Source organism: Cupressus sempervirens, chromosome 6 (genome assembly GCF_028749045.1).
Source record: "Cupressus sempervirens isolate cs-2001-9-10 chromosome 6, ASM2874904v1, whole genome shotgun sequence".
Taxonomy (NCBI): domain Eukaryota; kingdom Viridiplantae; phylum Streptophyta; class Pinopsida; order Cupressales; family Cupressaceae; genus Cupressus; species Cupressus sempervirens.
Genome location: NC_143123.1, coordinates 233,899,859 through 233,908,716, shown reverse-complemented (window position 1 = coordinate 233,908,716; position 8,858 = coordinate 233,899,859). Strand labels below are relative to the sequence as shown.

Genomic DNA, 8,858 nt, shown 5'->3' with positions numbered 1-8,858 from the left:
TTCTGGAAGTAGTCTTTTAAATGCTATCACTATTAGGTATCTAAGTGTTCTACTCGAATCCCTTAGGATTAAGCTCTGTTCTAGAGATGGTCCTTAAAAAGCTTATCAATTGGTCTCCATATCATCACCTTCGGAACCAATCTCATCTTTGCATCATGCTTTCTGATTTTCTTTGAATTGAATGTGTTGCTCGCACATTCATTCAAAGAGGGGCAAAATGTAATACCCCAAAATTGGCTCATTGCCATCTCAACCAATTCTGGTCTATTTTTGATCAATCTTAAAGTCATATTCTAATAGGCAATTATCATTCTACTATTCGCTACTTGACTTAATTGTCAGATGCAGAAAACCTAAATCTACATTCATCATGCTTATTATTTAATTCCTATAGTATTTACTCATATTAGTCAAATTAAACCTATTGATTAATATTTAATTTAATTATTAAGTATTTATACTTTAATCAAATTAAATTATATCCTAAGGCTAATGTACTATGGAATTAAATTTATTTAATTTAATAAATACGCCTATCTTAATTAATTAAATGTAATTATTTAATTAAATGGGAAGCCATTCCTAATTAATTAAATGAAGTTATTTAATTAAACAAAAGTGTCTCTAATTAATTAAAGATTATTTAATTAAATAGAAAAAGTAATTATGAGAGCATATCTCATTTTATTAAATTAAATATTTCAACAAAACCTCTCTTCAGTTCAAAAAAGGGAAATTTCCAGTTCACTATTGATAAAAAATGAGTTAAATTAGTTAACTCCTTTTTCTACTCAAATTAAAACAGTTAACTCCTTATTTTACTCAAATTAAGTCTGTTAACTCCCTTTAATTTGGGAATCTCCCTTTATGATTGAACCTCATCTTCAATCCTGACCGTTGACCTGAATTGATCTCAACTATTGATGGATTCCAAGAGAGTCTATTTAAGAGACCCTCATCTCCTCATTTTGGAGGATGAATTTGGATAATTTGCATCGAATCGCTGCTGAAATTCATGCTCATAATTACTTACATTTCTTGCATACATTCTCATTCTTAGTTTAATCTCATTTTAGTTTAACCATGCATATGCTTAATCTAGTTTGCTTTATTTGTTCTTAGATTACATTGCATCTTTCATTTTAGATTAATTTGCATTCTCGTTCTTAGCTTAATTTCATTGTCAAATCTTTCATTCTTAGAGGGTTTGGTTGCCTGCACCTTGATTTTGAGGATATTAACAGGCAAAATCCCTTTAGATAGAAGGCAACAGGTCACTTTGCAGGGAAAATTCGGATGAACAATCCAATGTTTATTCCAAGATGAATCCGCATGCAATGATCGTGTTGAAGTGTGTGTGTTAGCATAGGCTGCATTTTCACATATACAATAGTGACCCATAGAACCTTGCCAAAAAGCCATGCCTCACCAAATAGTTCTATTTCCTTTGTACTTACCTGCATACAATCTTTCACATGTTCTATTATCTTATGTGAAGGAGAAAACAACCCACTGGATTCTGCAAACATCACTGAATTGTACTTGCATCTATTTTCCTCAACCTTCTCACTTTTAACAAAGATATCAACATTCAAATCTAGACTAGAAAGATTAGGATATTCACTTTTAGTAGAAATAATTGCACTAAAACTGGGATGGAGAACTTCAAAAAATTTTGGCAGTACTGGTTGAAAATACTCGCATCCGTTTACTTCATTATAACTCTCAGAAAAGATATCATCTTTCAAATTAGAATGAACATAATCAAAAAATTGAAAAGCTTCTAGAAGTGAAATAGCATCATACCAATCACAGGCTTCATCATTAGCAACTTCAGATTTCAAAATGGGGTTGAAATTGAAGGATTCCTTATTTACTACAACGTCCATCCAGGCTGAGACATCTTCTTCATTTTCTACAGCAAGATGTTCATCTGAATTCACAACTTCAATATCTGGATTAATCATGGAAGAGTATTCCAGATCGAGAGGATTATTATTGGATTCACTACCCTCTTCATAATGCTGCAATGCATCATTATTTTTTGCAATTCTTTCCTTTTCAACATCTATTATTGCTACATCTTCAGATTTAGTATGATGACCACTAAAGCATAATGCAGCCAGCATGTTTGTTTTAGGATAGTTTTCAGGAAGACAACAATTTAAAATATAATCCCCATTTATTTCTCTTTCAATTTTGTTGATCATTTCTTCAACCATATTTTCTGATTTGACAAAACATATTTCTACTTTTTCTTGAAGACACATAGATTCTAATATAGTATCATCACAAACCTTTGCAACTTGAAAATTAGTTTCACAAAAATTTTCAGTGGAATTCAACTCTTCATGTTTTGCATTAACTATCGGATTATTCTCATCAGAGACTTCATGCAAAGGTTTATCTTTATTTTCTTCAAATCTAAAACTTTTAAAATCAAAGGTAAATGAAGGCATGAAAGAAAATTCTTTGTCAACTTTTCTTACCAATTCTTCATCATTGAGAAGGCTATCTTCATTTTTTGAAAGTTGTGCTTCTGGGAAACCAAGCTTCTCTTGTTGTTTAGAATTCAAACCATTAGTTGATATGATCTCTTCATTCTTCTCATTGATTCTATCCACCTTAGGAATGCTTTCTACAGCTTCAATGATTTAAGCATTCTAGACCAAAATTGATTCTTCTTTTTGCAGCTCTAAGAGTGGTTCTAGATTCATACTTGTTGTAGCTAGCTCAACATTAGGAGGAGAAGTCTCATTTCCAACCATAAATGATGGATCTAAAGGTGTAACTAATGACTCCACAGGAAATACTATTGAGAAGCAAGGAATAATAACAAACTTTTCTTCTTCTTGTGATGGCTCGGGCTGGAAATGGTCTTCATACTGATCATTTTCTTCAAGCTTCTTTGATACTTTAGTTGCATCTGAGATTTTCTTTCTGGAAGCCAATTCTTTATCACTATAGGGGATGCCCTCATCCACTGAAAGATGCACTTCTGGGAACTTGGGCATCTTTTGTTCTCCAAAATTCAAACTATTGGTTGATATGGGCTCTTCATTTACTGGTTTTTTATCAAGAACCTTTGGTTTGACTTCTTGTTGACTCAAAACTAAAGAAATTAAAGAGATGCAATCTGGAAGGGCTTCCGACATCTTACCATCATTTGCATGTAGTTCATTTTTAAAATTTTGCAACAACTTTATTTTCTCTTCCACCTCTTTCAACAGGTGATATCTTGCACATATACTTCTCCATAACAGCATGGTTGCATGATCTTCTTTGATACTCAGGTTCATCCTTACTCCATTACTGATGCTTTCTCTCTAAGCTTCAAACATGTCATGCAATACAAAATCAATTCAGTAGTGTGATGAAGCTCTATAAGGGAAGGATCTAGTCTCCCTCTTTTCACCAATTTAATAGGCATGGTCTTTCTTACAATGGAGTTGCCAATCTCTTGCAAGATAATAAAGTTTCTAAGAATGAAAGCACTGGACTCTTCAACCAGAAAATATGAGAATAAATATAGAGTTGCCAATTTCTTGCAGATATAACAATAATAATGAGGAAGTAAAATCTAAATAGTGATCTTCTTTTCCACCTCCCCAGCGGAGTTGCCAAAAATTTGTTGGTAAATAGATTGTTCTTCTTCTGATTCTCCTTTTAATTTTCCCAATTTGTAATGAAGAACAACTTTACACAATATTTGGGAAACTATTTCTGAGAATAACTAGTTTCCCTGTGAATTAAGGGATAGCTTCCTATGTGAGTAATGTTCAAGGAATTATGTTTCTCTCCTAAACTAACATGGGGTATGCTCTTAACCCAAGAGCAAAAGAGGCAAACTGAATTAAGCATAAATAGGACTTAATCCAGGCAAGAAAAAATTTCTAATCTATAAACCAAGCAATAGAACTCACAATTCTTATGAATTAATATACTCGGAATTTAATTAACCTACAAAAAATGCTAACAAAAAAATAAATGAGATGATTAAAGACTTCTAATGAATCTTTCTCTGAATACCCCAAAGCACTTCTTACTGTGGTCAATTCATATCCTCATGACAACAGAATAAAACATCTTTTCTCTCCTTCTCTAATTTGGAAAAAGAAAGACAGATAGAAGCAATGACTAATTAAATGGAACAAAATACCATTGACATAAAATCCTCTTTATTGGCTCTGCAATATTAAGTCTGATACATCAACAATTCTTCCCCTCCTACTCCAGCTCTCTGACTGTATCTAGAAAAGGCTGCCCCCCCTTTGTAAATGAAAGGGATTACAATAAATAATCGCATCCCATGACTATTCTGATTCTTCTATGACCATTTGGTTCTTCTGCCTCTTTGGTTCTATAACCATTCATTTTGTAACTGATTCTTGATTTATTCACATGGCTTGTATCTTTTGAGTGAAAAGTTAATTCTTTCACATAGATGTAGCCTTGATATTTTTGAGGCAAAATGTTATTAGCATTAAACTCAGTGACTAGTCCATTGAGAAGGGTGCGTATATAAGATATATTGTCGTCTTGTTGACTTGAAGCACTCCTTATGGTGGTAATATGAAATGGTACAATTAGGCCATTTATTGGTAATAAAACATCCTCATTCTTGTGATCAACCTGAATCATCAATTCCTTTGATGAAGGAATTTCATTTATATTGTTATAGGCATCCAAGTCACATGGAGATCTGCAATTACCCTAAGAATCACTTGAATCGAAACTCCTTGTAGGGAACATTCTTGAATTCTCATCACTCTTTTGTCGAGATACTTTGGCCTGATGTCATCTTTCTACATCCTCTTCGGTAGCCTCCTGTTTATCAGAACTTGGAATTGCTTTTACTTTTAGGTTTGAAATATTAGACTCTGTCTCATTTGCATCAACTTTGGGCCTTGGTCTCATTTTAGATTCTTCTTCATCATCATCATTAAAGGAGTAGAGAACATCTAAAATAGATTTAGAGCAAGTAGCAGTTGTAACTTCTGGCCCTTTACATAACAGTCATCTTCAGAAAAGAAACTGATAACTTCATTTATTTAGCAACTTCATGCTATACATTTACAAATATTTGATGTTCTAATCACCTTTAGGCTTTTGCATAGCATACAAGACAGTACTCCTTATCTACCATTATAATTTCAAGTATTACAGTCGGCATGCCTTGGAGCAGCAAAAACATGGATTTCCACTTCAAGAATCTGGAGTATTTTCAAACCAAACTTGAAACATAAGAAATTCTCCTTGAGACATTCAAAAATGACCCAGATGCATGGACTTGAAAAAGAACTCGTATCCTTGAAGATACGAGCTGACGGATTTCGGCCTCTTCAAGTGCGAAAATGGACTTGGAGAACCCAATTCTAGATTTTCTGCCTAAGACCTTTCCACACATTTTCAGCTCAAACTTTATGAAGATGAAATCTTCCTTGCTACATTTTAAGAGGACCCAAATCCTTGGTTTTTTAAAATAACTCAAAAAAAATCATCGAAAATGGATTTTGTGAGATCTCGAATTCCAAGTGCGAAAGAGGCTTGGCGTAGCAAATTTTCAAATTTCCACTTCAGGTGTTTACGAGAAATTTTAGATCAATCTTCCTAAAGATAAAATATTCTTCAAGTGATTCTAAAAGGACCCATGTGATTCATTTTTTAGAACAAGTCATATAATACCATAAAATTGTTGGCGGGTTTTTGCCTCTGTTGGTGCGCAAAAACAATGGAGAAGCCAAAATCTGAAAACCCATCAGGTAATGTCTCATACATTTCTTCATCATTTTGCCTACCATTTCTTGTAATGATTTCATATGAGCCCAGAGAATCAATGCATGGCTTCAATTCGCACGTTGTGTCTTCGTTTAGTTGTATTGCCACTTGCAAGAACCTTGACAAGTGTTGCTGGTGGTGTTTCCTCAACATTCCTTCTCCAAGTGTTTCTTCATGTGTTGCAATGATGTTGTGCCACCTGCAAGAAGAATGGCAGTGAACAGTTCCTTGCGTATATCCGCATCACTCTTGTTTATACTTTCAATAACCATCTGTGGAAGTCCATGGAGTGCATATCTAGAAGTATCTAACTTATCCACATTAGGTATTGTCTAAATTAGAGATGGATTGAACAAAAGATCAGGGATCTAGAATCTATCAGCTCAAATTTTTATAATTTGTCCATTAAGAAGTTCATATGGTGTTGTTGGGATGTTAGCATATCCATTCTTATCAAAGGTTGTATCTGGTACACATCATACAGCTTCTTTAATATCACTTGCAATGGTCATCTGTGAGTATTTTTTTATAGCTCTTAGTAGTATCAAGAAAGTCAGTCTCTGTTATCTAAAATTCTCCTGGTCGAACCTCTTTCCTCTCGAATGAATATCAAGGCTTCAACATGATCCCTTTACTCTCCATAGACTTCATCAAGCACTTAGTTAAAACCTCCCCACCAATTGGAGATGACACAATAGCCTTTTGAATAACATAACCATCATGCACTACAGCAAAAATTGTCAGTCCACCACCACAATCAACATCTACAGCAGTAGAATGACCCAAAGAAAAAGATGTTAGCATAGCATTTTTTGTTAAGAATAATGTAGGGACCTTGTGATTCTCAAACATAACCTTTGTTGTTCTTTCTCTTTGAGTTTGTGAATTGGATGATGGCTCTGATAACATCATTGGATGATCCAAAAGCACTCCTGAAGAGCATGATCCCATATACTATCTACGACATCCTAGTCAACTACAATCCCATTCTTCAATGTTGGAATGACCTCCATATGATCACGCCGGTACCCAAGAGCTTGAGAACGAATATGGAATTTTGGTTTTGATTTGGACTTCTCTGCATCCATTGGAACAATTGCATTGACATCTAAAACTACCTCCAAATCACCTTCAACTTTGGCTGCATCGATATTTTCTTCTTCTTCAATTAATCCCACAACGGAAGGAAAAATTTCCTTTGGAGCATCTTCACTCACATAACCAACTTTACATGTATGAGATCCTAGATCAAGCACTATAGCTGAGACTTCATCTGGAGATCTTCCAAATTTGTAGAGCCTTTAGTAATCAAATGTCTTTTCGAATTGCACATATTGCTCCATGAATCTCTAAAATAAGGAAGACTTTTATATGCTTTATCTGAGAAGATCATCAATAAAACATGATATCCTTGCCGAGCGGGAATTATCACCTACCCAACATGATGACACTTAAACCAACCACCCAACTTATGAATGGGAAGGCAAGAAAGAGGGAAACCTGACAAGGATGGCCTACCTATGAAGTACTTAGACCTAGACACAAAACTAACTTGAGGACTATATGATTCCAATATTGCCAAAAAGAATGGGGAACTTAAAAGTCAGGCAACAATAGGGTGTGTAGAATAAAGGTCAAGTGCTGCAATTTGCCCTGTGACTGGTAATAGAAAGTTTTCCTTAGACCTAATTTTTTTTGGGTTGTGTTGATGTTTGTTTTGGTTTCCATTTATGTTAGAGGGTTAGAGTTGTCCAAAACACTTGATGTCAAGGTTTGGTGTATGAGGCCTTCAATGGTACAAGGGAGAAATAACTAGTATGCAGCCTTATGTGATGAGTTGGGTCCATGAATTAAAGGAGCAGACATTGTAACAGCAGATTAGTTCCTTGTTTGAAGATGAATCAAGCCTTGAATGTTCTTGTAGAGAACAGAGGATTGGGGTGATAACTTGAATTGCTTAGTTGTTCCAAGGTGCTAGGACTTTGTTGGTGCTTGGTGCAGGAGCACCTAGGCTAACCTCTACTAGTTAGTCAATTTTGGCTTGTACTTGACTCTAGCCAAGTCAAGAAGTTATTGTAATTTGGTTGAGGACCTTAGAAGGTCTTATTTTATGTTGGCTGGGTAAATTAGTCACTAAGACTAAGGTCACACAAATAGCCTTTGTTAGTTGTAATTTAAATTCTTAATGTTAGGAGTTAGGGAGATTGAGTCATTAATATGTCTTAGGCCTAAGAATGGTTAATTGTTATTAAATAAATATGATGATCATGATTGATCTTGGATCCTGAAAATATGTAAGAGCCAAGGACCTTCCCAAATCAGTAAAATGGGATGGAATGTGAATGAATTCAATGTGAAGAAGGTCCCCACAATGAAGTTTGAATTTTTTGATGTTTTAGTGGATTTGGCACTTAGATCCATCTAAGTGAAAGTGAGAAAGGGAACCCAAATTAAGGTGTGGATCATCCAAGGTGGAGTTTTCAAGGTGTGACTCTTTTAGTAAAGAGTGAATAGGATTTAGTTAATAATCTAATCCTATTAGGAGACCCTATAGAAGCATAGGATACTAGGAGATAAGAGAAATCTCTTGGTGGAAGTGGAAAACTAAGCCTAGGAGTTTTATCTTACACCAGTGTTTCCAAAGCGTGTTACTTTGCATCATATATTGGTGTGGAGGAACACTGAGATCCAAGTTGAGGATCTGGAGCATAGACAAGCTAGTCTATCCAAGCATTTCTAATCACATTATATAAAAATTTTGATTCAATTTTTCATTTACTAATACTTACAACTCTTGCTCGAAGTTGTACACTAGAAATGTGTCACACTCTAAACCATTCTATCCCAACGATTCCACGAGTTTGGAATGCTTGGATGCTGGCTTAGAGCTCCCTATCCACAAACTGCAAGAGAGTATATTTCAAGAATAAGAAGGCTCTCTGATGAGCCTTAGATATACTCTTCTTGCTAGTAAACCATGCAATGGGAGGTTCCAAAGACAAGATGCAAGAATGCAAATGTCCCAAGGAGTTCCTCAAGAATGCAATGCAACTAAAGATTAAACTAGAATGAATATGAAA

The 8,858-nt window shown here is 34.7% G+C and overlaps 1 pseudogene; it reads right to left on the bottom strand.

Annotated features, from left to right (window-relative positions):
• Positions 1-5,833: 5,833 nt before the first annotated feature.
• Positions 5,834-8,858, bottom strand: part of LOC149552111 (actin-related protein 4 pseudogene) — a 52,711-nt pseudogene continuing 49,686 nt past the window's right edge.